Genomic DNA, 18,026 nt, shown 5'->3' on the forward strand with positions numbered 1-18,026 from the left:
TTCGAACCCAGCTACTTCCGACGGTTTGTAGAACCCCGGTTAGTTCCGACGGTTCTCCAGAAACCCCTGGAAAAGGGGTAGTTCGCAGAACCCAGTGGGTCCCGGTGGTTTCCCATAAACCCTTGGCAATAATGGCAGTTTTAAGGAATCCCGTTAGTTCCGGTGGTTCCCAAAACTCCTGAAAATTGGCAAAAAACCATCGGTAACTTTTTGACGGTGTTTTTCCCAATGGTTCTTGTAACTCATGGAAACGTATGTTTTGGAGGTTAAAACCTCGATAACGTTAAAAATAACCCTTAGTAAAATTGGAGATTTTTGTAGTGGTATATTAGATAGATGAATTATTAATATGGGTTAAATATGTTTTTAGTCCCTAAACTATTGGCCGTTATTGGTTTTCGTCCCTCTTTCAAAGTAAGATACAATTTGATCCTCATTCTTTTCGAAACGTTCGTTTTAATCCTCGGAATTTTGGTTTTAGTCCTCATTTGTTGCTAAATGAGGACCAAATTGTTAAATAGTGTTTAGTTTTCGAGGACTAAAACGAACGTTTCGAAAAGAATGAGGACCAAATTGTACCTTACTTTGAAAGAGGGACGAAAACCAGAAACGGCCAATAGTTTAGGGACTAAAAACATATTTAACCCTATTAATATTCTATAACGTTTTTTAAATCCAACAAGATCAACCATAAACTTACTAAAAAATTATATTCAATTAAACTTTTATAACGGTTGAAGAATATAAATTGTCCAACACCCAATTTCGTCCGGGTAAGTAAATATTTAAAAATAATAAAGAAATAAGATAATAATAATTAATGGTGGGTAAAAAGGGATAAAATAATAACTTTAATACCATATTTTTTAAATTTTAGTTTAATATGGTAATAATTTGAATTAATATTATGCTAATAATTATAAATAATAAATTAAGATAGTATATTAATATAATTTGTTGCGTCAGTTGCTTTTAAAGAGGAAAATATGATTTTCTAACCATAATGATAATCAATGTTTTGAATATTATTTAATTTGTTTTCTAGCAACCGAGACCATTTCTTTCCCTATTTTGTTTTATTCTCAATTAATTCACAATTAAGGCAAGATTTCCATAATATTACAATCTGTGTATATAAGAAAAAAGAGGGAGGGAGGGATATTTTGAAATAATAGAGATAGTAAGAGTATTGAAGAATATAGAGAAAAATAAGTTCTCATGTTAGAGGAACTCTGTCAAAAGAGATTACCAAGGGAGAACTGGGAGAATACTAAAAGCTAAAAGGTATGTCACTTCTGCACTATTTGCTTTTTATTGTACTCTGAAGTTTTTTTTTCTAATGATATTTTGTTTTTTTTCCTACACACAAATAATGTTTTTTTAAATCATAATTTTTTTATAAGTACGCGCCGGTTTTGTATCTTTTTCCCACCATTCTTAAATAAATAAAAATACAAAATCTTCGAAACCAAAAAAAGATGTCAATCTTGTGAAACCAAATCTTTTTCGGATTTACTTTTCAAAAAATATAAATCAATCAATAATAATTTTTTAAACAAACTTACTAACATTTTTCTAGATAAAGAATTACGTGATCCGTGATTGTCCATTATAAATGGACCTACGTAGGACCAAGGTCAATTCTTGTCGGGTTCATAAAACAAAAATTTTTTTTTTGTCTCTTAATAGTTTCTTTATATTTTTTTAAGGAAAATTAAACATACAAAACCACGTCAACCTTTTACATTTAATTAAAGGTACTGGGCAGGCGCGATAGGATGCTAATACCTTCCTTACGCGTAACCAATTCCCGAACCTAAAAATCTACTTTTCGCATACCATGTCTTATTTTTTTGGTTTTTCATAGTTTTTTTCATAATAAATCATGGAGGCGACTTCAAAATCTTTTTCTCAAACCCTTTTGTTTTTCGGCTGGCCGTCCCGTCGCGATCTCGATTGTGACATAAATAATTATAAAAATGTTTCTAGATTGGTTGTACCTATACTAGGTTATTGAGATCATTCTTATCTTTTATTTAAGTAGAGTTAAAGTTGGAATTAATTTACTTTCTAATCAAAGTGATTAATAAAAGAAATGGTATTCTTTATTTTTAATTATTGGACTATATATTAAACATAAAAAGAATAATAACCACCCCTCTATGTTTTTATGGGCTTTTTTTACAAAATTTTTGTGAATTTTATAGGAGTTACCATCACATTTTCAAATTATTTTTAATAAAAAATAAAATTGCAGTAATTAAAATTTGAGCATATCACAGAAAAACTTGATATGAATTTTAGCTATGTTTTAATAACCAAACTATCATAGTCTAACTAAGACTAACCAATAGCTTATATATGCATTAAATAATTTTATATAAAAGTTCTTTTGAGAATTTTAGTATTAACAAGTTATTAATCTATTATTAACAAATTCTCTAACTTTCAAAAATAGAATTTTTTTTTAATTTCTTTTTAATTTCCTCTTGAAAAGTAATGGAAGAAAGAATGATACATTCTTAGTATTTTTTTCTTTGGAATACTTATTATAAGAGGTGATATGTTTTTACATGTATTTTATATTGTTGTAATGTTTTCATGATAGGTTTTTAAAAAGTTATGTATCTAATTAAATTTTGAAGATCAATAAATAATATCAATAAAGTTACCATAACTAAAATTGAATATAAACTTAAGTAAAATGAAATTTAAAGATGGTGATGCAAGAAATACGAGCCAATCTCTTTGATCCATTTCATATAACATTTACTTTACGAGTTTGTGGTATGGTCTGCGACTTACATAATAATTTTAATATTTTTTTATATTTAATTAAATTAGTATAACTAACAATTTTTATAAATTTATTTCTTAAAATAAATAATATTTATAATTATGTAATTTATATTTTTTAAGTACAAGTTTGTTAAAAATATAAATGATTTTGAATTCGACAAAAAATAATAGAATAAATGTGAATGGAAAGATTAATTTTGGATGGATTAAACACGAACGAACAAATTATATTTGAATAAATCGAATAAGAAATCTGGATAGATAAGTTATTTATAAGAAATACAAAACGCGTTGGGTTGATACCGATCGATTTTAAGAATATAAATAAATGAGATTGTAGAATGAGTTTAAATGAACCAATAGCCTCAACAAACTTAAATGAATCAATAGACTAAAATTTTATCCATCCCGCATTATCAATCATAATTAAATTAATATAAAAAATTTATATTTTTTATTTAGAATTCTTTATTTTTTTATGTATATAGAATTATTTTATATATTTTTAATTAAAAATAAGTACTAAAAGAATATTTTATATAAACATTTATTAATGAATAATGTGATTTAAAATACTATAATTTTTTTTCCTTATAATAATGTCTTAATATTTTTATAATAGAAACTTAAAATATTTGTCAAATATTACTTTTACATTGATAAAATATTAGATGCAAAAATGAAATAAAATAAAAAATGTTTAAGTAGATAGGATGTTAATAGGAAAAGAAATAAAATCAAAGCAATGTAAAAAATTATTTGCGTATGATTATTTTATCCCATAATTTTAATAATTTCAATATAAATTTTAAAACTATTTTATTATAAAAATATTTTAATTATAATTTTTAAAATTTTGTTACTATGAAAATTTTAATATAAATGCACTCATACACATTTTCACTTGCATAACCTATAATAAATGGAAACAATAATTCATACATTAATAATACACTAGTTTAAAAGTTTATATTATGATGAAATTATTTTGCTGAGATAGTATAAAATAATATATTTTAATAATTCTAAATCTTGATTTAATATTCCAATTTTAAAAAAAATTTAATTTAATACTTGATTTTAAATTTAATTTAATCTCAAGAAAATATTATTCCCATACTTATCTTTTCTAGAAATTAGGGTTTTGCTAAGTAACATGAAATAGGTGGTTATTACTTATTGATGGGTTCATTGATTTCACCATAAACTTGAATTACGCTGAATTCTCTGCAATTTCCGATTTCGAAGAGCCGTCGCCTGTCCTAGTTATCTTTTATCATAGCCCACTCGGTACATCTCTTTTATTTTGGTTTTCTTCTTTTGTTTATTACATTTTACTTTTCTTTCTGTTGTTTTTCGTAAGAATTAAATTGTTTGAAACTCTGAGTAATTATAGTTTTGTAATTGATAAGGATGGGATGGAATGAAAATTTATAATCTGTATTGAATTGTTGTGATTTTGAAAATAAACCGAGAAGGATGAAATTATTTGTAGAGTCCTCTAGATTAGAGGAGGAGCGTGAGGTACGAGGAATTGATAAAAGAAAGAAATGAAAAGATGAGATGGGAGTAGAGGAGTAGAGTAGTAGAGGAGTGTTAGGATATTTATCCTATTTTATCATTGTTATATTGTATATTTATCATGATTATATTGTGTTTAAAGTTACCTTATTTATCATGATTATTATGTGTTTAGGATTATCTAATTTATCATGATTATATTGTGTTTAAGGTTACCTTGTTTATTGTGTACTTTTATATCAGTTTATTTTTATAAATAAAAGATTACGTGTTACGGATCCGAGTCGGAAACAAGTATTTACAATCACGTTAGTCAAAAGATGAACACTCAATGCTCATAGTAAACCAAAAGAATAAGGGATGAATGAAATTTCTTTTATTGATGGTAATATCTGAATAAACAAAAGTACATTGGGAGCATAACCTCCTTCAATTACTTGGGAGCATAACCTCCTTCAATTACTTGGGAGCATAACCTCCTTCACAGGAGCATAGCCGCCTATCAACAAAACTCAATAATAAAAAACATGTCCTAAACAATAACATTTAGCTTTATTTATATTAAATATTTCCCTAGAATATAATTCTATTTACTATAATTAACTTATATTAAATATTTTCCTACAATATAATTCTATTTATTATAATTAACTTATATTGAATATTTCTCTAGGATATAATTCTATTTATTACAATTAACTTATACCGAATATTTCTCTAGGATATAGCTCTATTTACTATAATTAACTTACACTGAATATTTTCTTAGGATATGACCTTATTTACTATAATTATTTTCCGTCCGTACGGTTGTCCCAGCTAGGATAGTCACTCTTCAACCGATTGGTTCACGCTCTTCACCCGTTCGACTTTGTTACTCCCTGCCTCCTACCGTTCGGCTTCAACTCTTCATCTTTCACCGTTCGGCTTGCTTCCCCCTGCCTTCTACGGTTAGGTTTGGTTCCCTTTGTCTCTTACCGTTCGACTTCTCTGCCTTCTATCCTATCATCCAGTATCCTATCATTATGAGAGGGATCAATCAAGCTCTCTAAAATTATTTTACAGTTTAATTTTCAAGTAGGAGAATATGTATAATTAAGTTAGGTCTTTTATTCTTTGTTCAGGAGTTTAGTTTTTCCTGGATGAATATAACATGATGAATCCACAAACTTCCACACTTAGCTTTTGACTGAGTCAATTTGATCTTTGAAGGGATTTTTCTTTTTTCTGATGAAATTCAATATTTGTCATAAGAAATGAGATATGTGCTTGGTTTTGGAGTTATCTATTTATCAAGCTCCAGGTTTTCAGCATTGTGTAAGTTTTAATATGTGATGCATTTGTTTATACTATTAACATAAATCTTCTTCCATCTACTCTAGATTTGGTCTCTTCAACAACATTATTCAGTTCCTTTAGGAATAAAATTATCATAATTTTATTGTTTGGCTTGTTTGATGTGGTTTAGATATTTATAAATATTCCTGTTTTGAGGATGAGTTCCAACACAACTGTAAAGTTGCCTACTGTGACCAGTTACTTACAGATTGGAATCTAAAATCAACTTTGTATATACAAGGGGAAGAAGGTTGCTTATAATGAAATTAGTACTGGTGATGCACTACCGCTTTATAGATCTAAGAGTCATCTGCCTGTTTTATGCAGTTCTAGTTCAGAATAACTGTAAAGTGCTTATATGATAAATCAGTTCCATGAAGACTCTTCCAAATGTTCCTTGCCCCTTTTGAATCTACCACAGTTCTTATTAACTTTTGAGGTTTTGGAAATTGGAAAGATTAAAGTTGGCAAAACTTTATGCTTGTAGTTCGTTTGTGTGCTTATATATTAGTCGTTACCATCAACCCTATAGCAACAATATAGATATGATGATGTCTTTTATTGTATATGTACCTCCCTTTACATGTTTCCATCTAAAATCTGACTTGATTATAGCATTTTGTCTTCGGATACTTCAGGTGATTGAATTTGATGGATTCCAATAATTGGAGACCTAATCAAGGTAATGACCCCACTATGGATACAAACGACTGGAGAGCTCAACTACCACCGGGTTCACGCCAAAGAATTGTCAACAAAATGTAAGCTTCAATTTTAGTTCTGTATTCTTGAGATTATTTGATTAGTTCTTTTACTAGTTGTTACCTATCAAAGTAAAATAAATAAATAAATAAATAATGAATCCCTAAATTGACAACATTTTCAAAACTTGTAAAAAATATGGGAATGTGATATTGCCTAATTCACTTTATTGGGAATAATTAGTGATACTTTGAAACAAACACAAACTTTAGAGACATTGGGTGAAAGGTTATCGTAGCTAAATCCCTTATTACCTAAGACGATGTTATGAAGACCATCATATGGCAACTCATTAACCCTACTCCCTCTCATAGGTTGGGTGTGTGGGCTTTTTCACGGGTTTCATCAACTTTTAACAGATAACCGTGTTCTGTCGTTTTAGGATTGGCTGATATTCTTAACATCTCCATCCTTAAATTATCTAATTGTGAAACTATTGTTTATCTTCATGTAGAATGGACACATTAAAAAAACACAATCCTTTTTTTGGTCCTGACGGATTGCAAGAACTTCGGCAGATTGCTATAAGGTTTGAAGAAGAGACTTTTACTACTGCAACAAGCCTGGTACTTCCATTTTGAAAATTGGGGATCCTCCATTTCTTTTGTTGTTACCTATGCAAATACATAAATATATAAGAAAATTATTCATGGTTTGACCCAGCACTGGTGTTTTGTCTTTTTTCAGCCTGATTATCTACGGAAAATATCTATAAAGATGCTTACAATGGAGACTAAGTCCCAAAACACCCTGGCTAACAGTCGAGTTGGCCCTAGCAATAAACCTATCGATCAAGGTTAGCATTTAATAGCCTGAGTTTGGTGATGATATTATGATTTGGTACCAAGTGTCCAATCCTAATTAAAGTAAAGTATTTGGATGTTGTATTCCACTATCTTAAGATTGGAGAATTTGCAAAATACTACCAAGATGTCAATCAATTATCTCATAAACTTTAGTCAGTACTATAATATATCCTCCCGGTTAACCTATATTAAATCCTTAACAGAGGTGCCATGTATGATATAGCAAATTTGGAACCCTCCATAATGATATAGGAACATAAATAAGGAAGCTGTGTGACAGCAAATCAATTTAATTTGGATTATCAATCAGATTAATTTTAATTAACAATCAATATATATATATATATATATATATATATATATATATTAAAAATTATTAATAAATAAATTAAATATCAATTATTTAATATTTTTAATGTAATAAAAGGAGTACTTGATATTATATGTTTATAATCTTTTAAATTAATTTTTGATTTTAACTTTCCTACATTATTTGTCATTTGCATACTAATATTTGTCTTTTCAAATCTAGTTGAGATCTTTTACTTAGTTAAAACTAAAAATTAAAATATAATTGTACAATAATTAATACTATTTTTTTGTAACATTATGTGTAATTTTTTTTATTGTATAATAAACATTGAGTTGTTTATATTCATTTAAATTAATTGTTGAATTTTGATATAACACATAATATTTACCTCTTCTAATATTTTTTTTACCTTTTTCCTTGTGTTTGTTCTTAAAACTAAAATCTAAAATATAATGGTACAAAATATAATTGTGCATAATGTTAGCATAAAGTTGAATAGCAATTTATATATTGATTCTGATGATGTTGTTTCTCAAGCATATGATGATGAGAAAGATAGACGAATGCCTGACCCAACCAATGTTGCGGGACCATCTCATGTGCCAGAAGAGTTTAGTCTGGAAAGTTTATCTAGACAAATGACCGAGATGACAATGTTGCAAAATGAGATGATAAAATTTCAAAATGCTCGCCATGAAGAAATTTGTACTCATCTCAAGAACATTAATGAGAGAATCTCAGGATTAGAAAAACACTTTCAAGATAGTGATAAGTTTTAGGTTCTCTTGTCTTAAGATGCTTTATGATTGTATGCTTTGAATATTATGTGTTTAAATGTTTGTTTAAATTAAATAAAATATTGTGTATTTAAATGTTTGTTTAAATTAAATAAAATATTGTGTGTTTAAATGTTTGTTTAAATCTTATGCATACATGCTTTTTATTAGGGGAGTATAATCTTAGGGGGAGATATATTAACACAACTTTTTAATTATGATAAAAAAGGGGAAGAAAATGTTTATAAATTATTTAAAGCTTATAATTTAGTTGTGTTTATTCACTAATGTTCTTTTCTTCCATAAGTTGTGTTTTTATCTAGATTATTACTAAAAGCTTTAAATTAAAAGGGTTTTTGATCATCATAAAAAAGGGAGAGAATGTTAGCAAAATGATGAAGAGGAAGTTTTGATGATGTCCAAATCAAGTCAAGAGAAATCAAGATTCAAGAAGATCCTTTGAAGACTTGCATTGTTATAAAAAACTTTTGTAATAACTGTAATTTAATGTTTAGGACTTAGGTTCTTAGTGGTTTTGATTTCATGTACTTTCATATTTCAAAATTGATGTTCAAAATAAAAAGCATACTGTATTAATCGATTAAACCTAGTGTCAATCGATTAATCCTGATAAGAGCTGAAAACACAAACTGCTTATGTAATAATCGATTAAAATACATTTTAATCGATTAGCTAATTGATTAACAAGTGGATTAATCGATTAAAGGTGACTGTTGGAGTTTTCTAGCCGTTCAACTAGCCGTTGTACTCATTTTAATCGATTAACAAGTATATTAATCGATTAAAAGCATTAAATGGCTGAAAACAAAAAATGTAAGAGTATTTGCTTGAGTCTATAAATAAACTCTCTTTTTCCTTCTATAATAACTCTTGAGAATTGTGTGATATTGTTTAGTTAAAGAAACTCTTGTCTGTGGAGCTGTTGAAGTGCTACTGCGGTGACAAAGAAATACCTGGTTCATCCTTGATGCATCTGAGGAAGTGTTCGGAAGAGAAAGTCATCCTTCGTGAAGTATTCGAAGGAAATGTTTCATCCTTTGTGAATACTCAACTTTTACAAATTATTTCTTTGTGATTGTAATTTGTAAGCGACTAGACGTAGAATTGGTAAGATCTGAACCAGGATAAAATCATCTGTGCAAATTTCTCTCAACCTTACTCTTTTTATTTATCATTATTATTTGCTTAGTAAGTTAAATTGAGTAAAAATTTTAAAAGAAACACATTCTTATTAAAAACCAATTCAACCCCTCTTGATTTGTTATCCCACGCTAACCATTTCGTTGCAGTCTCTTTGAGACATAATATAAACATGTAAAATATAATTTGCAAAATCTAATCGTATAAAATTTAATTATTCGACAAATTAATAGTACAATTTTTGTTTCAATATTAACTTTGTCATTGTAGAATTAACATTAACTAGTGGGTTCATCAATTTTAAAAGACACACGTTCTTATTAAAAACCAATTTAATCCCTCTTGATTTGTTATCCCACGCTAACCATTTCTTTATCGTCTCTTTGAGACATAATATAAACATGTAAAATATAATTTGCAAAATCTAATCGTATAAAATTTAATTATTCGACAAATTAATAGTACAATTTTTGTTTCAATATTAACTTTGCATTGTAGAATTACTAGTGGGTTCATCATTGACTATAGACTAAAAGAAATATTAAAGGAGTATTTAACTAGTACATAATTTTTTCCTAAGCTTTTTAACTACACCAACGATTAAAACTAACTTAAAATATAATTGTATATAAAAAATGTAGAAAATATAATCTTCTGGATATGTGTACATACTTTCAATTTTGTAATAAATTTCAATTCAAATAGTTACTGATTCATGCAAATCATAACATTACATTAATGGTTTTTGACACAAATAATTAAAACTTATGGCACGTTTTTGACACAACGCTCTAATCAACTGAACTACCACTCTTGAACCAACTGAATTACAATACTTCACCAACTGAACTAATAGGTCTATTTTATGTGAGCAACTTTTTTCTATAATTTTGTAGGGTTAATTTTTTTGTCAAATCTTCATAATTGAAGATACACTCATATAGAAGGTAATTAAATAAGTACTTCAAATTATTTGTTTATATTCTTTTAACTTAATTTCTACATAATTTTTTTTCTTGAAATTTATATCCAGCACTTAGAACTAAGTTAAAATATAATCTTATAAAATACAATTCTACAAAAATATAATCCTACAAAATATAATCTTATAAAATTCAATAGTATAAAATTTAATCGTATGATAATTAATTATACTTTTTTTTCCAACAAATATATGTAAGTGTGATATTGTGAGATCAATGAACCTAGAATTGATTGTGACCCCTATATCTGATTTGTAGGTATAAGTTTGGGTAATTCTAGGTTGTTTCCTTCACACACTATGTAAGACTGTTGAGATTTCGACAAGTGTACCAAATCATTCAAGTAATAAAACCTGTAAGATCAGATTTTCCAAGAGACTCGTGTCACTAAACAATTGTATAATTGCTAACTAAATTAAACTAAAGAATGATTCCATAATTTTGGGTTTTTAATGCAATCAAAGTAAATATGATGCAAAAATGGTAAAAGTTGAATTGGTATTGTTGGGGATATGATTTCACCTACTTCACTCTTATGTATAATAATCACTTCCTTTTCATATATATGCTAAAGTCAATCTACTAATTTACTCAAGACAACCAAAGGTCCAAGTTTTATCCCTAGATACAATTTCCTTTAGGTGTTTACTCCAATTCCAGATTCACACAATATTTCTCAATATCAAGCAAACCCTAAAATCATGCCATGGTTGATCAAGTCATAAAAAGCTTTGAGAAAAGGAATTAAACACTAGCAATCAATGAAATAGACATATAATCATTCAAATCAACTATAGTTTACATAAGAGATATGTGGTTACATCAATCCCCAACAATAGATGAAATTAGCTCTCCATAATCATGGAGAGCTTAAGCTTACAATTGATGAAATGGAAGAAGGGAGAAGACCAAAGGGGGAAGGAGAAGTGTTTCCACAGCTTAAAGCTCGCCTCCAGCTGCTCCAATGGAGAGAAATCACGTTTGGGTTGCCAAAGATTCTACCCCCTTCGCGATCCAAAGTTAAATAAAGCTTTTCTGCCACATCAGCAAAAGTCGTGCCTGGCACCCCGATAGGAGGCGCTTGGCGCGAGGCAACCAAATCAAATGGCGCCCAGTACCCACAGAAGAGGAGGCGCCCGACGCGAGATCAGTCTACAACATTGGTTCTTCATTTTTGTTTTCTCTTCTTCCCTTTTTTCCTGGGTTTTCTTGACTTGGTTTGATACAAAACTTCTTCCAACTACTTTTAAAAGCATAATGTCAAGGATTAGTAGTTAAATGATCTCATTAAAGCTTAAGATGCAACCACTTACGAAACTACAAGAAAACTATGAGTCAAGAAGGTAAAAAGCTAATGAAGAGTTGACATTTTCTGTCAATTTAACACTAAATATCATGGTAAAATTTTTCATTATCAAAGACCTACGAAAATGTAAAGCTTATAAATAAGGCTTAAGTATGTTTTATTAGAATTTTCATGAGTTCAAAATGTGTGGTGTGGTTCAGTTGGGATGCAAGTATTGAGTAGAACATAAAATTTTATGTTATTTATTTATTTTGTGGATATAAGTGTAGCACATGATATTGTATGGTTGTTAAATTTATGATGTCCTATATTTGTAATGTGATGGGTTGGTTTGTTGGTAGAAATAGTTGTCTAGAATTTAATGGATGTGAGTTCAAATACTAAAGAGGTAGGTTGATGAGAAATCTAGCTTTTGAAAACTGATTGAGATTTGATACGTAACAACCGAGAGAAAGGAAAAGAGAACAGAAGTATATGTGATTCATTGATCTTTATTCTTGAAGCTTTACTAAGGTAAGAGAAGCTTACCATTAATCAAGATGTGATGTATACCGTGATGAATGGTTTCGAAAACCCATGTATTTTCTTAGTGTAAGACAGGGTCATATGTAGAGCTGTCAGCTGAACCCCAACTCCATGGGTTGGCCCTAGCCCCATTTAAAATTAAGTCCATTTTCTTTGGCCCATTTAATGGGGGGCTTTTCAGAAGCCCCCAAAGCCCCTAGGAGGAGGGTTGGGTTTGGGATGGGGTGGGGCTGGCCCTCAATCCGAAATTTTATCTTTTCACTCAACATCTTTTGCGAATTCTTCTCTTCCACGACTCGAAACTCATCCACGACTCGGTTTCTTCGTTCTCTCCCTTCCGCAAGGCCAAGGGGCTCACTTCCTCCATCATTTTCTAGGGCATTAACAACTAAAGAATTGATTCACGGCTATTGCAAACTCCCTTCCATCCTTCAACGTTCTTTCACTGTGTTCTTCATTGTTGCAACAGGTTTGTCCTTTACCCTTGTTTTATTTTTCCTCTGAAATTTTATATACCACTTTCTGATTTTGTATATACATTTGTGCAAATTTTTAGACATGATTTTGTATATACAACCTGTAAAAGTTCTCTATTTATGCTAGTTGATGGGTAGAGTGGAAAACAGTGTTATTTAATACCATAATGTTTCTGTCTTCTGTTTATGCTCTGATTTGAATTTAAAGGTAGGTAAATAGGTGGAAGAATATATGTTTTTGTCTTCTGTTTTATGCATTTATATGCTAAATTTCTTTACTTGTCTCAACACTAATTACAAGTATGTTTATTAGAATGAATGGTGGATTAAACTTTGCATGTCACTAGTTTTTCTCAGCCATTCTTTAGTTGATAATTTTTTAAATGCAAAGTTCTAACTCTCGGCTTCAATTTCATTGACTCTTCATATCTTTATCTAGGAAAAATGTTAAGCAAAAGAAGTTTAACTCTGAACAGAAGAAAGCATAAACTCCATTTATTTTGGGTTTTATTTTTTAGGTGCGTGAGTAAAAAAACCTGTTATATTTTTTACTTTGATATCCCTAGATTCTATGTATAAGAACCTGTTATATTTTTGAACTTGTCCAAAACCAATAGTTAAAGTAGCTACCAATAGATATACACACCTCCAATAGCTGCTGAAATAAGAGCATATACATATTGGACAAACTGAAGAATAGTTTTATAGTTTGGGGGAAATGCCCGTTCTCATCCCAGCTATGGTTAATCGGTTTTAAGTTTAACGGGTTATTTTCTAAGTCACGTCTTTCCCTTTTCAAAAGCATTTTTCCTGACCCAACAATATATTTATTGAAGACCTACTAAAAATATTGTTCCTTTATATAGGCAGCTGTGTGCAATAGCTTTTAAATATGGACCACCATAAGAGTAACCCTTTGATTTTGGTTGATGATCTTGCATCTGAAACTCCTGGTCCATCTGAGAGTGCTACCACCAATAAAAAGGAATTCTCAAATGTTTGGAATTTTTTCACAAAAATAGGAAAAAGATGAGGATGGCATTGAAAAGGCTGCATGTAAGTATTGTGGTAATAACTACAAAGTTGGAAAAAACCCAGTTACTAAAAACAATTATGGAACTTCACATTTAAGTCGACATGTCCATGTATGTAGAAGTATTGCAAACTTAGGTGTGGATCTGAATCAAGAAGGAACGTTTGGGACACGAAAAATCAATCAAAAGATTCATCGGAAGTTACTTGCGAGAGCCATAATTAAACATAGCCTTCCTTATAATTTTGTTGAATATGAAGGAATCAGAGAGTGGATAAAATACATTAATCCTAATGTTGACATGAAATGTAGGAACACTACTGTATCAGATGTGGAAAAGGAATACATTGAACAAAAGGATAAAGTTAAGCAAATCATGTCTAGGATTCCTAATAGAATTTGTTTAACCTCTGATGTTTGGACTGCAGTTACTTCTGAGGGATATATTTGCCTAACTGCACACTTTGTTGATGAAAACTGGAAATTGACAAGTAAGATTCTTAACTTCTGTCGAATGAAACCACCATATACAGGTGTTGAACTAGAAAGTGTTGTGTTTGATTGCCTAAAGCAATGGGGTATTGATAAGAAAATTTTCTCAATTACCCTAGACAATGCTTCTGCCAATACTAATTTACAAGACATTCTGAAAAGCCATCTTAGTGTTCATAGAAATTTATTATGTGATGGTGAGTTTTTCCATGTACGATGTTGTGCTCATACTCTTAATTTGATAGTTCAAGATGGTTTAAAGGTGATTGACAAAGCACTCCATAGTATTAGAGAGAGTATTAAGTATGTTAAATCATCAGATGGAAGAACTCTCAAATTCAAAGAATGTGTTAGTGATGCTGGCAAAAATATGAGCATGGGTTTGAGATTAGATGTGACTACAAGATGGAATTCAAGCTATTTAATGCTTGAAAGTGCAATCAAATATAAGGAAGCTTTTGAAATTCTCAAAGTGGTTGATAGAAATTATAAAAATTTTCCATCTTCTGAGGAATGGGATAGGGGAGAGAAAATATGTCAATTCTTAGAACCATTTTATGAGATTACAAACATGATGTCTGGTTCATCTTATCCCACTTCAAACTTGTATTTTATGCAAATTTGGAAAATTCAGCTCATCATTGAAGAAAATTTGTTGAATGAAGATGTCATCTTAAAGGACATGGCTTGTAATATGAAAGAAAAGTTTCAAAAGTATTGGAAGGAGTATAGTATTGGGTTAGCTTTTGGAGCTATTCTTGATCCACGACTAAAGGTTGACTTTATAACATATTGTTATAAAAAATTGGATCCTCTAACCTATGCAGAGAAAACAAAGAAAGTGTTAGAGAAGTTCAAGAGGTTATTTAAAGAATATGTAAAGAACTTTTCTACCTCTAGTGTTTCTCTTTCCCAATCACCTACTGAATCCATCTTGATGTCTCAGTCCAATACTGAAGGGAAAAAGTTTAAGAGATCAAGGATTATTTCGGTAAGCGTTTTATATCTAGTGTTCAATTTTTTTCCAATTTTTCTAGTTTTGTTTTGATAATTAATATGTAATGCATTGTAGGATTTTAAAATGTATCAGAATGAGTCAAAATCTATCATTGGAAAGAACGAGATAGATGTTTATTTAGATGAACCAACAATAGATGATGATGAAGACAGTGAAGATTTTGATGTGCTCAAATATTGGAAGACTAATGAGAAAAAGTTTGCCATATTGTCTATAATGGCTCGAGATGTGTTTAGTGTTCCTATTACTACAGTGGCATCAGAGTCAGCTTTTAGTAAAGGTGGACGTGTACTTTCGAAATATAGAAGCTCCATTCTTCCTGAGCATGTGCAAATGTTGATTTGTACTCAGAATTGGCTATATGGATTTTCTGAAAATCCTAGTGGTAAGTGTATATGTTATTATTTTAAAAATTACTTTACATTAAATTATTGATTCTAAGCTAGTTGTTTGATTGTATTTCAATTGCTTGTGATAGATGAAATTGTTGAAGATATTTTTGGTCATAAGGGAATTGATGAGTCTAAACTTTTAGAAGATGTTGAAAGTCTTCAACATTGTGGGCAATGAAAGTGATCACAGGTAGGTTTTTATTGAATATGATAAATCCTGCTTTAGGTGCTTGTAAATTGTGATATCTATCAGAGGCAATAAAATATGTTTACATTAAATTAGGTTTGTTTTTATCTGTATCTTTATTACAATTTACCCTATTTAATATCTGCTTGTAAAAATCAACATGGATCCACTAGAAAAGCAAGAATAACTTTTATGTGGTTAGGATAATCATTAGCTTATTGAAATATTTCACACTGGTTAAGTTTGCTTTATAAGGGGTTAATGACACCATGTGGTTAATTTTGTGACAAATTCAACATGCTACCACCAGATCATGGAAGATGTTAATGAACACTACAACTGTCTTATGGCCCCTGTCTTCTAAAATAGTAGTCTTGTTTTTACTAGTTAGACTAATTCTACAATTGAATGCTTTACAGTCTTTCTTTGCTGGTTTGGCTGCCTTAGGAGCTCTAGCTTCTGGTTTGAGACTTGTCACCAAAGTGGGTTTTGAGAATTCAAAGAATGGTCTTCGGAAAGGGACTAGTATGTTACTCTTATTCACTAATGAACATTGCCACATATCAGTTTTACTCACTTGTTTTTGCATTGTGGCAATTTTATACAGCATTGTAGATTTGGTTGTCATCCATTAACTCTTAAGATTGTTGTTCTTTGACACAAGATTGATTATTTCCTCATTTTGCATTGCTATTTTTTGCAATCTCTACCGTTTTTTAGTTTTTCTGCATAATTCTATACGCATTTTACATCCCTAAGTTGTCCATAGTAAAATATTACAGTAATGTAACATTTATAAATAGCTGTTAAAGAAATTAATAAACTAAGCTCCAGGAAGTATATTACAGTAAGCTGAAAGACTTGAAACTATTGCAGGTTGGATTTGATGCTAAAAATCAAGACCGGCTGAGCAATAAACAACTATTTCTACAGAACATTGATCTCGTAGCTGATTTGTTTCTAATATATGTGTTAACACTATCAATTTTCCCTGGATTTTTGTATGAAAATACTGGATCTCACCAGCTAGGAACATGGTAAGCCTGTATTAATTCCCAATCTTTTGGTAATCTAAATGCGTTTTCACACGGCTCATCATCTGAGGTTCTTTTCCTGTTGTTTAGATCACAATGTACAACGTGTTTGATCTAATATCCAGATATATTCCCCTTATCAAATGCTTGACGTTTTATTTATCAAATGTTTGATCTTTTTTATTTATTTTTGGATATATTTGTGTATGAAATTTGAGTTCACTGATGCTGTTTTACAGTCAACTACAAATGGTATTCCTGATCTTTTAAAGAAAAATATCGTGATGTTCTGAACTCTGTTGCCAGTTTACCTGCATTTTTCTGGTTTCTGAAAATGCAATGGATCGGGAACGTTTTTGGCGAAGTTCTTTATGTAATTTTTCAGTTCTTACTGCGTTTACTCAACCTGTAGTTACAGCAACTTAATGATTCAGCATTTAAAACTTTTCTTTGGCTATTCAAGAACATTTGTCACAACTAGGTCGTTATAATCTGTTGTATTTGAATTGATATGATGGGTTAGTAGAATTGTTTTGTGTTTCTATTTTTCTAATGCTGATTTATTTCTTCTTCGTAATGTGTATTCTGCACAGACTTGCAATCTTATTTTACTCATTGCAGTGCTTTCTAGATTCCTGTTGATTCCAACATTTTTTCTCTACATAAAATTTTGTACATAAAATTTTGTACATAAAATTTTGTAAAAAGGAAGGCCCATGGGCTGGCCCTGACCCATAGGGCTTTGGGGGTATTTAGTCCTGTGGACTTTTTAAATAAAGGGCTTTTTTGGCCCTGTGGGCTTTTTTGGCCCTGTGGGCTTTTTTGACCCCAACTCATGTGGGCTAGGGCCAAGCCCTATCATGGAGGCTTATTTGACGGCTCTAGTCATATGATTCTTTCCGATAGGGTTTGATGTAAACACACAGAGTCAGGTATATAGATATATTAATTACTTTGTAAATATAGAATTTTGATCTCCTAATGTTCTGTTATGCTTGTCGTGTTTGACTTGACCAAGTGGTGTTAGGTCGATTGTTTTGGACCGAGAAGGCTTGTTCATTTTGGTAGTGGATCAGGATATAATAGTCTCCTTTATTTTTGGCA

Source organism: Vigna umbellata, chromosome 1 (assembly GCF_029865625.1).
Source record: "Vigna umbellata cultivar VRB3 chromosome 1, Vumbellata_1.0, whole genome shotgun sequence".
Taxonomy (NCBI): domain Eukaryota; kingdom Viridiplantae; phylum Streptophyta; class Magnoliopsida; order Fabales; family Fabaceae; genus Vigna; species Vigna umbellata.